At 43.8% G+C, this 16,954-nt stretch overlaps 1 protein-coding gene across 2 annotated transcripts in view; it reads right to left on the bottom strand.

Moving 5' to 3' along the window:
* Window positions 1-16,954, bottom strand: part of LOC135524281 (low-density lipoprotein receptor class A domain-containing protein 3-like) — a 112,241-nt gene that overhangs the window by 19,944 nt on the left and 75,343 nt on the right. The gene's annotated exons all lie outside the window — the stretch shown is intronic.

The following is a 16,954-nucleotide window of genomic DNA, read 5'->3' as shown; positions in this document are numbered from 1 at the left end:
TTAAATTATTACCAACCTGTAGCACTCACGTCTGTAGCCATGCAATGCTTTGAAAGGCTGGCCATGGCTCACATCAACGCCATTATCTCAGAAACCCTAGACCCATTCCAACTTGCATACTGCACCAACAGATCCACAGATGATGCAATCTCTATTGCACTCCATACTGCCCTTTCACACCTGGACAAAAGGAACACCTATGTGAGAATGCTATTCATTGATTCATTGACTAAGTATCCTGGGACTAAACAACTCCCTCTGCAACTGGATCCTGGACTTCCTGACGGGCCGCCCCCAGGTGGGGAGGGTAGGTAACAACACATCCGCCACACTGATCCTCAACACGGGAGCTCCACAGGGGTGCGTGCTCAGTCTCCTCCTGTAGTCCCTGTTCACTCATGACTGCACGGCCAGGCACGACTCCAACACCATCATTGAGTTTGCTGATGACAACAGTGGTAGGCCTGATCACAGACAATGATGAGACAGCCTATAGGGAGGAGATCAGAGACCTGACGAGTTTCAGAAGAAAGTTATTTGTTTCTGGCAATTTTGAGCCTGTAATCGAACCCACAAATGCTGACGCTCCAGATACTCAACTAGTCTAAAGAAGGCCAGTTTTATAACTTCTTTAATCAGACAACAGTTTTCAGCTGTGCTAACATAATTGCAGAAGGGTTTTCAACTTGGATTAGCTAACACAACGTGCCATTGGAACACAGGAGTGATGGTTGCTGATAATGGGCCTCTGTACACCTAAAACATCTGCAGTTTCCAGCTACGATAGTCATTTACAACATTAACACTGTCTACACTGTATTTCTGATCTATTTTATGTTATTTTAATGGACAAAAATGATTGCTTTTCTTTCAAAAGCAAGGACATTTCTAGGTGACCTCAAACTTTTGAAAGGCAGTGTATGTGAGGCTGTCATGTTGAGGTCCTTGCTGCAGGGGCGGGGGGCAGAAGGGGCATAGGTGTGATCTGGGGAGGCCTATATAGAGTGTGGCCAGGGTTTGCTTGGGGGGGGGGGGGGTCTCAGCTGGTTGGGGTGGGGCTGGTGATGCTGTGGTCTGGGTGGAGGTCCTCTTGACGTGTGCCTTCAGTACAGGTCCTTCGGGAGGGTGTCTGGCTGGTCTGGGTGAGGTGTCCATGCTCTGAGACTTCTGTGTGAGGTGCTGGGGCAGCAGTTGAGGGTGCTGCAAGTGGGGGGCCTGAGTTATACTCTCCACTGCGCTCTTGGCTATTTTGATCAAGCATTCCTTCCTCCATCTATTCCCTCCTTTACACCCTCTCCTTCAGTATCTTTGTTTATATGTCTTTCCTTACCCAGTAATTAGCCCATCTCTCTCTCTTTTTCACTCTCTCTCAGCTAATTTGCATTTGACTGTAAATCTAGTGCGCCTTGAAATAGCAACCCCTCCCCCACGAGAGAACAACGGTCAATCAGGAAACGCAACACAGAGAAAATTCTCTCGAACGCAGCTCTCCTGGCTACCCAAAGCCCAGAGTGCTGCCTGCTTACCAGGAACATTTGACACTGGAGGAGGGACAGTCAAAACGGAACCAATTAAGATCAATGCTTGCACAATGAATTATGTATGGGTGTATGTGAGAGAGCTGCGGAGCTAGATAAAAGCAAGAGGCCTGCCAGTGGGGGGCCTGAGTTATACTCTCCACTGCACTCTTTGGCTATCTTGATCAAGCATTCCTTCCTCCATCTATTCCCTCCTTTACTCCCACTCCTTCAGTATCTTCATATTTATGCCTTTCCTTACCCAGTAATTAGTCTCCCTCGCTCTACTGTGCAGCCTGCACACGCATGCACACACACAGCTGCTCCACATATAAACACACACACATTTGATCACATACAGACACTCAATCACACACACAGCTGCATTGTTTTCGTTCTTAGTGATGGCTCTGTTGTTTGATATGATAATACGCCACAATAGTCCCTGCACGCAGCTTTTTTGCGGGGGTGAGCGCCAAGGAAGGCATATATCGACATCTTTAGTCCCTCTTCAAACATCCAATATCGACTGATGTTTCTAGTGACCAGGCTGACAGCACAGCCACACTACAACACAGCCACACCACTATACAAAGGAGCTCAGGAGAGAGAGGCCAAAGGTGACACATACTCAGAGAACACACTCTCTCTTTCTGACTTTCTCTCTCCACGCCTCTGGCGTGTAGGAGTCCAAAGAATCCTACCCCACAGAGACACTAGAGAAGGAAAAGAGAGAGAGAGAACATAGAGAGAGAACAGAGAGGGGAGGATAAAAATAAAAAACACCACAGGAGCAGAGCGGAATTACCATTTCAAGCATCGTATACAAGTTTCCCCTGTGAACACAGACTGCTAGAGGAGAGTAGAAGAGTAGAGGGGGGAGGAGGGTGGAGAGTGCGTCAGGATGCATACAGGCCCCCACTGGCAAACAGGGATCAGAACATAAGAGTGGCATGTGTTGGGGGGGAGACACATTTCTGTTGTTCGCTGTAACTATGGACAGTAAAGTTGTATTGTATTGTATTGTGTGTGCGTTTGTCATCACCTATCAACACACCTGACCTGTTTATACTGTGTGTATACCACACATGATATAGTCTAGTAATGTACAGAGACACACATGGGTGCCCTCCTAATGCGTTTTAACCTTGTCCACAGAAAGAGAGGGGTAGTGAGAGAGAGAGAGAGAGAGAGAGAGAGAGCGGAGAAGGAGAGAGCGAGTCCAGTTGAGCTCAGTAATTACTATTAATGAAAGCAGCGTTGCATGCAGGGACTAATCCTGCTCTCCTATTCACTCTCTGGGCCTCAGGGACACAGCCCAAAACCTCATATCCTCGGCTTTCCCACCTCTCTCCCTCTTTTTAACCCCTTTCCCCCTTCCCCCCTCCTCTTTCCCCTAAATCTCATTGTGTCCCTCTATCTCCTCATCCAGGCTCTCCACCCCTCCGAACTCCCTCCCACGCCAGTTCCTTTCCTTGATCCCTTTACTCTTATTTTTGCTCTTTACAACATACTTTTGAAAATTCTTACCCATCGCTCTTCCTCATCTTCATTTGTCATCCCCTATCAACTCTATTAGTCTCTCCTAATTCTTCCTCATCTTTCTTCAACTTCCCTGTCTGTCTCCCACCTTTTCTTCCTCATTCTTCCTCAGACTCTTTCTCAATTTCAATTAAATTTATTGGCATGGGAAACATCAGTTCATTTTGCCAAAGCAAGTGAACAAGATAATAAACAAAAGTGCGTTGGGGTTTGTTTTTCACTGGTGGCCCTTTCTTGTGGCTACAGGTCACAAATCTTTCTGCTGTGATGGCACACTGTGATATTTCACCCTATAGATATTGGAGTTGATCAAAATTGGATTTTCAAATTATTTGTGGGTCTGTGTAATCTGAGGGAAATATGTCTCTCTAATAAGGTCATATATTTGGCAGGTTAGGAAGTGCAGCTCAGTTTCCACCTAATTTTGTGGGCAGTGTGCACATAGTGTCTTCTCTTGAGAGCCAGGTCTGCCTATGATGGCCTTTCTCAATTGCACGGCTATGCTCACTGAGTGTGTACATAGTCTAAGCATTCCTTAAACCAAATTCTCTCTCTCGCTCTCTCTCTCCCCATCTATCTATTGCTCTCTACACAATGAATCCGGAGGGTTATATTTTGTACATCTCCATCAACTCCCTATTCTTTCTCTCCCCTCCCAGCTCTCTCTCCGGCTCTCTGCCTCTCCCTTGCTTTCATCTCCCTCACATTCCACTCTTTTTCATCCCATATTCTATCTCATTCTCCCCCACCCTCCACCTCTCGCATTTCTATCTCTCTACCGTTCTCCGACACACAATCACTCTTCCTGCTCTCACGCTTTGGTCTCGCTCTACTCAAGCCTTTTTCCTCCTGCATTTCCCTGACGGATACACACACTTACACCTCCACCATCCTGGAGACGTACGCGCACACGCACACACACACACACACACACACAGCTCCCTGACGGATACACACACTTACACCTCCACCATCCTGGAGACGTACGCGCACGCACACACACACACACACACACACACAGCTCCCTGATGGATACGAACACTTACACCTCCACATACTCCCTGAACGATTCACACTTACATAAAAAGCACTTAGCTCCATACCCACACACTCCTCCCTGTCTGCACACCTACACCATATACTCATAGTAGTGTGTTGTCAGGACACAACATCTATTAGTATTAGCCTATTAACAGTAATCCAACTCTGCCAGTCATAGTGCCAATGGCACAATACAAACACATTGACGAGAGAGAGAGAGAGAGAGAGAGAGAGAGAGAGAGAGACAAAAATAAATACATAAACATGACCTTTTAGTGGTGGGCCCAGCCTCTGAAGTGACTGTACACACTGTATGCAAGGATTTCCTTTGTGTTGTCTTAGGAATGCTGCATTAACTCACAAACCCCCTCTTGTCACATCTCTGTGAACCAAGTGATGCTTTTGCTTTTACATCTTGTAGGTCTGATATCTGATTGGATGTTCACTTTTAGAGTATTCTATTGGTCAACGACTCAGATTTTGAATCCAAACATGGTCAAATGTTATAAAAGGGGCTTACTTTCATTGTCTCTTTCTCTCTTTGTTCCTGACTTGCTGTGGTGAGATATACTCTGTCTCTTTCCCTCTCTCAGCTATGGGCCATTTTTGAAATGTAACTAGGCAATTCAGTTAAGAACACATACTTATTTGCAATGACGGCCTAGGAACAGTGCATTAACTGCCTTGTTCAGGGGCAGAATGACAGATTTTTCACCTTGTCTGCTTGAATCTTCGGTTACTGAACCAGCGCTCTAACCACTAGGCTACCAAGCCATGGTTTCTTTGTATCTCTCTCTCCCTCTCTCATGCATATACTGTAATTATTGTTAATGCTTTGTAACTTAAACTTGTGCTTTGTTTGTGAATTTATTGAATTTTACAATGTGCCTTTCATAGACAACTCTCAGACCTTTCTTGGTAGTTTATTCCTGTAACTGAACAATAGTCCTGCTTGCATGATGTTGAATCATCTTTATGGAATGAGAAACATTGTAATAGACTCTGTCATATTAATTGCAAAGTCTTCAGGTCACAGGTCACATGTGTGGTACGCTATATATAATATGACAATATTTATCCTACAACCCAATGCATCATGCTTATTAACTCATATTCATTAACATTGATGGATTCACTCGCTCCTCTCCATGGTGTCCCTAAAAACAATAGCAGCTACTGTATGTTGGCACTGCCATGTTGACCTGAGCCTTGCTGTTGAAAAACCTCTACAGTGTCCGACTTTCAGCTGTCGCCGATGCTCCTCCCCCTACTTCATACACCGACTTCCGTCTACAGTCGGCTACCTGAGTCTTATTGCCCAAACACAACCCGTATTTTACATCAGATGGCGTCAATCCTAGGCAAAGCATGTCTCTCGACCGATCTGCCTTGTAGGTCGTGGAACTCACATTCAAATCCTAAATATTCCAGAACGAAAACATAGTTCCTATTTTTTTTAAATATCACTGCGCTCTCATATGACTCTCCATGAAATAGACAGATAACTAAATTATTAAAAACGTTATTACAGTGATTTTTCAATTGTGAGAAAATAAAAAACTACGCGATGGCTAGCTCCTGCACAAATTCTGTGCAAGGACATCGGTCACCAACGTGACTTGATCAGCTGCTTAGCTAACGTTTGCAGCTAGTTTACTGACATGTAGTTAGTTATCTAGCTAGCTCTACCTTCAACAGTTAATGACATAAAAAGCTTGGTTAGCCTGTTTCAAATATCCCGAAGTTGTAGACACGCAGCCCCAAAATTAGGAGGGACAGAAATCAGTCTGTAAATCAGCATGTTTCTCCACTAACGCTAACATGCATCTTTGTATTGTTGGGTCAACTGAGTACAGCAGCTGACTCAGGAGGCTACTGCAATGACTCGCGGCAGAACAGCTGCTTCATGAAAACTCTTAATAAGGTTAGCATTAGCACTACTACAGTAGCTTACTAGCTAGCGTTTGTTGGAAGCATTCTACATTGTGTGTGTGAAACGGATGTTAAACGGCTAGCTTAGTTAGCGGTGTGTGCTAAATAGCGTTTCAAATCGGTGACGTCACTTGCTCTGAGACAATGAAGTAGTAGTTCCCCTTGCTCTGCAAGGGCCGCGGCTTTTGTGGAGCGATGGGTAACGACGCTTTGAGGGTGACTGTTGTTGATGTGTGCAGAGGGGACGGTTTAAAGTTATGTGCTGCACTAAGTAGGTAGCTGGTTGGTTAGCATCATATCAGTGACTGGCTCAGCTAGCAAGCTATGTAATGTTGGCTTTGGTTCCCATTGTCTAACGTCAGAAATACTGCTCCATGAAACACAAAAATCCTTAGCCAGATATAAAACGGTGGGACTAAGACGACCTCAACAGACAAAAAGTACACATAATTGACAGATGTATTGTTCTACAGTAGCTTAGCGGGGTATGTCACCGATGTAATATTTTTAGCCAAACTACTTTGGTTCTATCCCATTACCATTTGTGAAATTCGAGACAGAACAGTGCAGATGGAATCAACGAGCTATCTGTCGTAAGACAATGACAGACACTGGCATTACCTCCCAGTGATTAAAAGTTTTTCAGCCTGTTTGACTTGTGATAGCCTATTCTATATGACCTTCTGAAGCTATTCTGCTGCTTATGGATGAGCACATTAGGCATGTCACCCAGGTAAAGTAATGATATGTTAAAAATAGTGCTGCTGGTGAAATGGCCTTCTGGGCACATCACTACCTCTTAGAGTAGGTCTATTTTTAACACATTCATCATCAACCCTGCTGCCCAGGAGAATGAAATCATGTGGATCACACCTCTTCACTCTAATCCATTCATTCTTCTTAATGAAACATTTTATTAAAATGGCAGAACGTTTTTTTGCATACCTCCTAGGCTAAAGCGGTCTGAACTACTAACGAGCTTCCTTACTATGCAGAAGTGTTTCAACGTTATAACAACGGGGGCAAGGTCTAATTATTCCATGCGTCTTGAATTACTTGATAACACGTTCTCTTCGGCAATTACGTTCTGGCCAAGAGGTTGAGATGGTTATGTAAAGGACAGGCTGATGGGAGAGGAGGCACAGTGGAGTGGTTCCTGAGCCCTATTCAAACACACAGATAATGGGTATGGAAGAGCAGGCTCTGCTCGTGCACACACACACACACACACACACACACACTGACACACACTAGAGAGGAGGGGCTATGGCTATTAGTAACAGTAAAGCTTATGCCCCGACTGGAATTCCTCTTCATGTCCGTGGGTGGAGGTTGTACCAGTTGACCACCATCGTCATGGTGACTGAATGGGGTTGGATGTAGCAGAGAAAGGTTGTTCATTTTGGGGAGCTCAGACAGAGTGGAATGGCTGGCCATCGTTTAAGGACATGGGGATTCATACAGACACAAGTCCAGGGGGAGGGCTCCCTCTGGTCATGGCTAAGACAGTTAGACCTTTACACTGACGCTCAGTCATGGTATAGGTTGGAGCAGGGTTATTCAGCATAGGTGTCTGCAGCCACCCCCCCCACCAATGTTTTTATGAATATTGCTAGCAACAACATAAACAACATTAAACAAAATATACACATCTTTTTATGACATACTTTACCTACAGTAGAAAAGTGGAGAATATACTATTTGTAATAATGTCAACTTTATTTTTTCACTCCTAATATTGAGCAACTTACGCTCACTGGAGTAGCCAACATAGCTGCTGGTAAGGTTTCTTGACTTGGACATTTTTGCCAACACATGGTTAACCTTTATTAAATTAGCTAAACAGCTGCTCTTAGCGAAAATGTGTTTTGAGTTACCTTTTTAGCTAATGGGCTATGTTAGAGTTTACACTTCCTCTTCCAATTATAATGTGGGGAGGTCAAAATAATGAAACTATCAACCAAATCTATTCAAAATGTTTTTTTTGCTAACATATGATGGGGGTCCCTGGGTCGGCGGTTTGCCTGGGAGAGGCTCCCTGGGCAATAAAATAATGATGACCCCTAGGTTAGCGGGCTACTTCTAATGGAGGATCAGGGTGGGGAGGGGGGAGAGGAGAACAACAAAAGAGGGAAGAGAAACGTGGGTACACACACTGAAAGTTGAACTAGTTGAACTCCCTGGGCAGTAGCGTGTCCAACCTCTTCTATTCTGCTCTGTCCACTGAGTGTTGGCTCTGATAAACTAGCACTATTATATTCCACTCCCCTCCACCATTTTACGCTTTTTACTCCCACGGTATTCTCCCTCTGCCCTCGCCTTCTGTGGTAATGACGGCACAAGACAGACCCACACCTTACACACAGATGCCCGCATGCACACACACACGCAGCACACACATGCGCACACACACGAAGCACACACACGCACACACCTCCACCATCCTGAAGATGTACGTACGAGCACACACACACACTTACACCATCATGGAGACGTATGTATGCACGCACACACACACACACACACACACACACACACACACACACACACACACACACACAAAACTCCCTTGGATTAACTTGTCATTTTAATCTATAGTGCCTATTCTCTGGCCCAAATTCCATCAGAAATCAATGAGGGATATGGAGGCTGATAAGCCATTAAAAGTAAAGGGATACCAAAAGCGATGAACACAGCACATGAACCTGTAATCACACTGACATTCTGGATTCAGTTTATATAACAGCGTGATGGCAGGTCCTAATGTGTGCTTTACTGTGGATGGTGAGGTGGAAATGAGTGTTATATATCGTCAGTGTACACACAAATCTGTATAAATGACGCCTGTTTATGAGCTGGTGTAGACGGCTGGCCCTGGGATCCAGGTTTCTCATAGATAATGGTTATGCAAAGCAGAAGATGCAGCTGTGAATCTCCTCTCACACAGAGGAAGGCGATATTAAATATATAGATGTAGATTAGACTCTGTAGACGTGGTGCTTCTCTGGAGTTCAAAAGAGGCTCTCGGAAGTTTTACTAAGAGGAAGGAGAGAAAATTCTGTGTACAAAACTTCTGAACCCAAGGATTCAGAAGCCAGCTTCAAGGGGTTCATAGACAGACAGTATGTAGTGGCAGATATAGGGGAGAGGTAAAAAAAAGGGGGGGGGGCACAACTCTGTTTGCACAGTTGTTTACATGGGGGGGAGGGTGAACAAGTGGATTACTCAAATCGATGGCGCCAAATAAACTGACCTTTTGGGATATAAAGAAGGATTTTATCAAACAAAACGATCATGCATGTTGTAGCTGGGACCCTTTGGATTGCAAATCAGAGGAAGATTTTCAAGAAGTAAGTGAATATTTAGTTGCTATTTGTGATTTTCTGAAGCCTGTGCTGGTTGAAAAATATTTTGATGTGGGGAGCCGTCCTCAAAAAAAATCACATGGCATGCTTTTGCTGCAAAGCCTATTGTAAATTGGACAATGCAGTTAGATTAACAAAAATGTAAGATATAACCGATAATAAGACACTTGTATGTACCTAGATGTTTAATATCCATAATTTTTATGATTATTTATTTGAATTGCGCGTCCTCCAATTTCACCGGACGTTTTCGACAGGTGTCCCGCCTATCCCAGAGAGGTTAAATTAACGGAAAAGTATGAAGTAATTGACAAGGAAAGTATGAAGGGGAAAGCTATGCTATAGTATGAAGATGAAAATGACAATCATTCAAATAGAAACATGCAACATATCCATAGCCTATTTATTAGCAACACTGATTGTCAAGGGAGAGAGAATTGGAAAGATTTTTCAAATACTGTGAGGAACTATTATAATTTGAAAGGATGTAAAAAAAATCTATTTAAAAAAACAGACCTTTGTTGATATGCTGTGTGAGGTGAAGAAACCTTACTAAGAAGCCCAGCTGGGCAGGTACTTTCCGCTTGAATCGGCGTGCACTCTCCATCAACATGAGCAGGACAAAGAAAGCAGACACATGCTCGTTGTTCACATGGAGTGCATAAATGATGGTTATGAAATAAACCAAAACTTGTTTCTCATAAGTGTAGCAGGTTGTGAACGTTTCCACTCCGAGAATGAGAACAGTAAATTACTGTAATTAATACATGCACTAACAGAAATTAATGTAACCAAATGAGAGAGATTAACGGTAAATTGCCTGTTTTACAAGCAGTAGATTACCACATGAGCAATGTTCCCTCTAAGCTGTGCACATGCGTGGGTGAGCAGTAGCACTGAGATTGCTGCGCAGCTCTCTGAGCTCCCTGGACTGGTGTGCAGAATGCAGAATAATATCAGCTCACAAAGAGAAGCACGAGATTGAAATTCACCCAACTTTCTAGAGTTTTCCCTGTTAGTTAACACTATCAACGTTTCCCTTTACTGTGGCAATTGTGTTCGAGTCAACGCAATATTAGCCACTTTCAATGCAACATACCGGAACAAAACAAACTATGCAAGAGATTTTGTTATAGGCAAAACGCATAGGAGTAAGATTCTATTGCGCACGACTCAACGGCACAGCAAATCAGAGCTGCAGGAGGCCTACCTGCAAATGGACCATTGCCATATATGAATCTGCGCTATTTACCTCACATCAACACCATTATCCCAGAAACCCTACATCCACTCCAATTTTCATACCGCCCAAACAGATCCACAGATGATGCAATCTCTATTGCACTCCACACTGCCCTTTCCCAACTGGACAAAAGGAACACCTATGTGAAAATGCTATTCATTGACCACAGCTCAGCGTTCAACACCATAGTACCCTCAAAGCTCAGCACTAAGCTAAGCACTACTAAACACCTCCCTCTGCAACTGGATCCTGGACTTCCTGACGGGCTTCCCCCAGGTGGTGATGGTAGGTAGCAACACATCTGCCACGCTGATCCTCAACACTGGAGCTCCCCAGGGGTGCGTGCTCAGTCCCCTCCAGTACTCCCTGTTCACCCACAACTGCATGGCCAGGCACTACTACTACAACAAAACTAAAAGGATTTGTCATGGGTCCTAAGATCCTCAGAAGGTTCTACAGCTGCAACATTGAGAGCATCCTGACTGGTTGCATCACTGCCTGGTACGGCAATTGCTTGGCCTCCGACCGCAAGGCACTTCAGAGGGTAGTGCGTACGGCCCAGTACGTCACTGGGGCAAAGCTGCTTGCCATCCAGGACCTCTACACCAGGTGGTGTCAGAGGAAAGCCCTGAAAATGGTCAAATACCCCAGCCACCCAGTCATAGACTATTCTCTCTACTACCGCGTGGCAAGCGGTACCGGAGTGCCAAGTCTAGGACAAAAAGGCTTCTCAACAGTTTTTACTCCCAAGACATTAGATTCCTGAACAGGTAACCAAATGGTTACCCAAACTATTTGCATTGTGTGACCCCCAACCCCTCTTTTACGGTGCTGCCACTCTCTGTTTATCATATATGCAGAGCCACTTTAACTATACATTCATGTACATACTACCTCAATTGGCCCGACCAACCAGTGCTCCCGCACATTGGCTAACCAGGCTATCTGCATTGTGTCCCACCACCCGCCAACCCCTCTTTTATGCTACTGCTACTCTCTGTTCATCATATATGCATAGTCACTTTAACCATACCCACATGTGCATACTACCTCACTAAGCCTGACTCACCGGTGTCTGTATATAGCCTTGCTACTCTTATTTTCAAATGTCTTTTTACTGTTGTTTTATTTCTTTACTTACCTACACACACACCATTTTTTTCTCCACACTATTGGTTAGAGCCTGTAAGTAAGCATTTCACTGTAAGGTCTACACCTGTTGTATTCGGGGCACGTGACAAACACACTTGGATTTGAACTGGACTGTGTTTACAGCTGTGGTCTTGAGTAGATGTGTTTGTTTTGAGATCAAAGCAAGAGCTGCATGTAGCCACATGTGCACATTTTGTTCATATCCTTTGCTAGTTAGTGAGTTATTAGCCCAGTTATATATAATTTGTAGTCAGCAATAGAGGAGTGATTGCTTCCCACAAGAGCACAAAACGTGTACATTTCTAGACTTCTTTGAAAAGCAAGTTAGGTAAAAAAAGAGCTTTTTTTGTCTTAAAGGGGCAGTGTTGTATTTTGAGACAGCCAAGTAGCCAATAGGCAGAGGGTAGCATAATGTGTCTGCTTCTCTGTAATAATGGTATGGAAATAATAATACATTTTATTTAGTAAAGTGGTTTCTTGCATCAAACAACGCAACAACATTTTCAGTCACATCCTTGTCTGAAGGACAAGTGAATAAAGAGGTGCATGTCTAAAGTCTCATGGAATGTAGGCCTACATTGAACATCACACATTGGCTGCTACTGAAGGCTGAATAATAAAACAGCAATTTCCATGTTAAAATGTTATGGGATGCATTTTCTCCATTGTTTTTGATGGTAGGTCACTCTGGTAGGCCTACATTATGATCTCATAGTCACAGTAGACTACTTGGCCAATGTCTGAAACTGTAACTTAAAGTGGGAACAGCCTCAGTGTTGACAGTAAACGTGCACTGGAAGTTTCACAGAATTTTCGCAACATTCAGGACTGGGCATGATCAGCGTTGATTAGTCTATAAATTTAAATATGCCATATCAAATTATACCATGCCAAGTTAGAGAGGACATGCCCATTGTCCATTTGACACAATGCTAGCGCATTATAGGCCATAAAGCCAGAACAGCCTTGTCGAAAGATGTTTGAACCTTTTTGAAAAGAAGAGAGATTTATACTAGCAAGCAATTAAAATGTGAATTGTATAAAAGTCCACAAATCAAACCATATTTTACTGAAGTACCATAGCCTACAGCACCTATCATCAGTTGGAAAGGGGAGGAGATATAGAAAGTTGAATGGACAGTTGGCAAAACAATTGCTTATAATCATTAGCAGACACTCCCGCTTATTAGGTCCAGTTTACCTCCATGAAAGTGAAGCGAACAAAAAAGTATTGAACTCTTAAAATGAACGTAGGTTTATTTAAATGGTTTGGATGGTTATTTTATTTACATGATGGTCTTCATCCATAACCGTCAGTGACATGGCTATTCAATTCCCATCACAGCCCGAATGTCAGCATCTGTCCCTGCTCCCTCTGGGTCTCTTCTTACATTTAATTGTCTGTCTGACAGTCCTCTATGGACCTGTAGACCACTGATTACACTGATGGGGTCGGTGGCAGGGACAGTAATGTGACCAAATACATGTTGTGACAGTTGTATGGTTACTGAAGCAGCAATGGACATATTTATGACGAGAGGGTTTCAGTTCAGCATGAGACTGGACTGCAGGCCCTGAAGATATCATGGTGTATTGGTGTGTGTGTGTGTGTACTCTACAGCATCTTTGCATTTGTGAAGTATGTGTGTTGCATATGATAGTGTTTGTAGTTGCCACATATTTAGCATTGAAGGACTTCAGTTTAATGGCCACCAGGCCTCCAAACAATCAGGATGTACAGTGTGACTATCTGTGAGGGCGAGTGGTAAACATAGCAAGTCACTATGGTTCGATCCCTTAAAGTAATGCTGCAGGATAACCTTGATGAGGAAAGTTGGTTATAAATAGGCTTTGTTGTGATGCGAAGGGATATGAATGTAAATGACATGCAAATGTGTCCAACAAACATTGCATCTGTATTCAAATGTGCCTTAGATACTGAAATGTGAGTAAGGTTTGGGACTGGGGACATGAAACAGAGCTTTGGTTGAAGGTGGATGCGAAAAAGAGCAATAATGGAGAAGTTTTCCAGAGCCTTTGTCAGCTCTATTCTACATGAAGACACTAGCATAATCCACACTGCATTTCTGAATTCCTGCATATTGTTTTGAATGTAAATATTTAATGATAAACTATTTCAAAATGGTTATGTTACATTTTTTCGAAAAAGTGGAAATGTAGATAACTTTAAAAATGATCTATGTTTTCTACAGTCTACTGAAGAGGGAGGTGCTGATTATTCAAACACGCACGCACACACAGACAGACGGGAGTGCGCATACAGGGAGCGTGCCAAAACAAAAGCCTTTGATGCCGGCGATCAGACAAAGCATGCAATGTCTTCAGAAATCCACAAAGCCAGTTGAAATCTTACACAACCATCAAATCCTCCTTTACCTTATTTCTCTTTGTTTTGTTTCTCTCTCCATCTATTTCTCAAAACTTCAGCAGGGATGGTCATCAGATGTGAGAATGAATCACTCCAACATCACCATGTGCATAATACACTGTGTCATTAGTCTGAGACAATTCAATGGCTGTACTTTGAAAGAATGTCCTTTCTTAGCAGATTTGAAACAACTTTCACCCATTCTGTGAATTAATGTTATTACTTAGAAAATAAACTCTCCAACTTTCCAAATCAAAGAGAATACCTCATCCACAGTCTGTCATTAAGCAGCCCTCTGCATGTCTCTCACTATTTTACATTCACAAACTTCCTGAAATTAAACTGCTGACGGTCAGGGAGTCATACTGGATGTATTATTGCTTTAGTGTGTGTGTATGTTTGGTGCTTGGGTATGTAGTGTTTCTCTGGAACCCAGTATTCAAGTGTGTGTGTGTGTGTGTGTGTGTGGGGGGGGGGGGGGTCCTGATTTGAGAGGAAAGGCAAATCTCTTTCTCTCAGACTACTGCCCACCTCTCTAAATGTCCCTCTCAGTCACTTCCATTTCACTATTCCTCTGTCTTTGATCTATATCAGCTCCACCATCTCTCATTCTCACTATCACTCTCCTATCTACCTCTCTTCCAACCTTTCATGTATTTTATTCCTACCTTTTCTATTGCTCTCTATTTTTCTCGTATTCTCTCTCTGTACACTCCCTATATTACACCCCCTACCCTTCCCTCTGCGTATTTCTCATATCCCTCTCTTAGCAGTTATTGGATCAGTGCATTTATAGATGCTTGTATATTGCTATATTACATTGTTTACCACTTACCCCCTTCCAAAAGCAATTATGTAATAAATAAATAGATAAACAACATTGCGGCCATCCTTCGTGGCTGTCTAACAGTGCCAAATGACCTAAATCAGATTGTAGGAATGAAACAATAAAAATATAAAATGCTGAGAGTAGGCTAGATTTAATTATCAGACACCGTCGAGGCAGGTAACCCAAACAGCATTTGACTACAGGAGATGTCCGACCGAGCAGATACACAATGCAGGGAGGTGGCTAGGAGGACACCAGAGAGTAAGATAGGAGGAGAGGAGGACAGGCTGAGGAGGAGAAGAAGAATGTAGTGGGGGTAAGGGAGCAGAGGAGGAAGAGGAGAAGGAGGGAAGGAAATGTACATGTGGGGGAGGAAGAAAGGAGTAGAGGCAGAGAAAAAGAAAAGGAGTGTGATGAGGAGAGGCGAAGGAGAAGAAGAGGGGAGTGGAAGAGAAGAAGAGGGGAGTGGAAGAGAAGAAGAGGGGAGTGGAAGAGAAGAAGAGGGGGGTGGAAGAGAGGGGTGGAAGAGAAGGGGGGTGGAAGAGAAGAAGAGGGGAGTGGAAGAGAAGAAGAGGGGAGTGGAAGAGAAGAAGAGGGGAGTGGAAGAGAAGAAGAGGGGAGTGGAAGAGAAGAAGAGGGGAGTGGAAGAGAAGAAGAGGGGAGTGGAAGAGAAGAAGAGGGGAGTGGAAGAGAAGAAGAGGGGAGTGGAAGAGAAGAAGAGGGAGTGGAAGAGGAGAGAAGAAGAGTGGAAGAGAAGAAGAGGGGAGTGGAAGAGAAGAAGAGGGGAGTGGAAGAGAAGAAGAGGAGTGGAAGAGAAGAAGAGGAGTGGAAGAGAAGAAGAGGGGAGTGGAAGAGAAGAAGAGGGGAGTGGAAGAGAAGAAGAGGGGAGTGGAAGAGAAGAAGAGGGGAGTGGAAGAGAAGAAGAGGGGAGTGGAAGACAAGAGGTAGAGACACAGAGAACAAAAAGAAGTGGGGTGTGGGGAGTAGAACTGGAGGAGAATATATATAGAAGAAGTGGGGTGTGTGGAGTAGGACTGGAGGAGAATATATATAGAAGAAGTGGGGTGTGGGGAGTAGGACTGGAGGAGAATATATATAGAAGAAGTGGGGTGTGGGGAGTAGAACTGAAGGAGAATATATATAGAAGAAGTGGGGTGTGGGGAGTAGGACTGGAGGAGAATATATATAGAAGAAGTGGGGTGTGAGGAGTAGGACTGGAGGAGAATATATATAGAAGAAGTGGGGTGTGGGGAGTAGGACTGGAGGAGAATATATATAGAAGAAGTGGGGTGTGGGGAGTAGGACTGGAGGAGAATATATATAGAAGAAGTGGGGTGTGGGGAGTAGGACAGGAGGAGAATATATATAGAAGAAGTGGGGTGTGGGGAGTAGGACTGGAGGAGAATATATATAGAAGAAGTGGGGTGTGGGGAGTAGAACTGGAGGAGAATATATATAGAAGAAGTGGGGTGTGGGGAGTAGGACTGGAGGAGAATATATATAGAAGAAGTGGGGTGTGGGGAGTAGGACTGGAGGAGAATATATATAGAAGAAGTGGGGTGTGGGGAGTAGGACTGGAGGAGAATATATATAGAAGAAGTGGGGTGTGGGGAGTAGGACTGGAGGAGAATATATATAGAAGAAGTGGGGTGTGGGGAGTAGGACTGGAGGAGAATATATATAGAAGAAGTGGGGTGTCAGGATTGTAGGCTGAGCTCAGGTGTCTTAAAGCAGATATTATTGCCTTATCTGTCACCTGCAGCAGCTCAGCTATTATTTTAGAGAGAGAGAGGAACTGCTAGGGGAGGGAACATAGATGGTGTGTGTGTGTATACCTTTGGGTGTGTGTGTTATGTAGATTAAATTCCCCCTCCTCCTCCTCCTCAGCACAGAGGGAAAATAAACACGGTAAACCCTGAGCTTCTCTGCTGTAATCCGTTCTGA

Source organism: Oncorhynchus masou, chromosome 31 (assembly GCF_036934945.1).
Source record: "Oncorhynchus masou masou isolate Uvic2021 chromosome 31, UVic_Omas_1.1, whole genome shotgun sequence".
NCBI lineage: Eukaryota > Metazoa > Chordata > Actinopteri > Salmoniformes > Salmonidae > Oncorhynchus > Oncorhynchus masou.
The sequence above is the reverse complement of the archived record's forward strand: the minus strand, read 5'-3'. Positions and strand labels throughout refer to the sequence as shown.